This window comes from Chrysochloris asiatica, unplaced genomic scaffold (assembly GCF_000296735.1).
Source record: "Chrysochloris asiatica unplaced genomic scaffold, ChrAsi1.0 scaffold00091, whole genome shotgun sequence".
In the NCBI taxonomy this organism is placed as follows: Eukaryota; Metazoa; Chordata; class Mammalia; order Afrosoricida; family Chrysochloridae; genus Chrysochloris; species Chrysochloris asiatica.
The window spans coordinates 12,469,945-12,471,235 of NW_006408609.1; positions in this window are offsets into that span (position 1 = coordinate 12,469,945).

The window sequence follows — 1,291 nt, forward strand, 5'->3', positions numbered from 1 at the left end:
CATATTTTGGTTCTCGTGGACTTGTTTTCATTTTCTTCAGCTTAAGTTTGAATTTGCATATCAGTAATTGATATGAACATGTAGCATATATTATTTTAAACCACTGAGATTTGGGGGTTGTGTGCAATCACCATAATATAGCATATAGGAGACTAGTCAATGTGGTTGCAGCTTCCACAGTATTGATTATGAAATATTTTCACAGAAATACCCCTGGATCTGCTATATTTAGAAATGAAGATATTTCATGATACTAACTAAAGAAGTAATTCTGAGGAAAGGAAAGAATGTATTTGTACCTGGGACCCCAGTATGGAAGATATTTCCAGCGAAATATTCAGAACCTCTCCCAGTTACAGTGCCGCAAGCAAGGCTGGACATCAGAAGACAAAAACTTAAGACAATTGAATAGATACATTTGAGTTATGGTGCTGGAGAATAATATTAAAAGTACCATGGACTGACAGAAGAACAAACAAATCTGTCAGACAGAGTACAGCCTGAAGGCTCTTTAGAACAAGGATTCATCTCCATATTTCAGGCATGTTATCAGAAGGGACCATTCTCTGGAGAAGGACCTCATGCTTGGTAAAGTAGAGGAAGACCCCTAATGAGATGGATTGACACAGTGGCAGCAGCAATGGACTCAAACCTAGCAGGAATTGTGAGGATGATGCAGGACTGGACAGTATTTGATTCTGTGGTGGATAGGGTCACTGTGAGTCAGAATTTACTCAGTAGTACCTAAGAACAATAACAGCAATCAAAACAGAGTGAAAGTTGTGAGAGAAAGCAGAAGAACTTTACTTTGACAATTCATAAAATAGAGAATTCTGTAGAACTTAGAAAAGAGAGCAGTCATATTCAACAAGTGAGTGAAAAGGCTGTACTTGAGCAAGTCCATTACAAGAGGTTGAAAATTAGAGCCCAGTACACAAATATGATATTGAAATACAGAAGAGAGGACCATAAGGACACTTCAAAATATAGAAGTTAATAACAAAAAGAATTTGTACTTAAACAAGATCAGAATAATTTTATTTTCAAAACAATTTCCGTATCTCTTAAACAAATTTGAAATATTTTCAGAACCCTAAATATGGAGACTGTAGTTGCATACATTTAGACTTCAGTTCATCACATAAAATAAAATTATTTTCATCTTCTTTAAATTTTCACAAGTAAAAACATCCCTTACTTATTATAAATGTTTCAGAACCCTACCTTTAATAAGATATTAATACTTTCAAGCTGTTAAGAAATGATGCTGGAGATTGCATGATAGAATTCT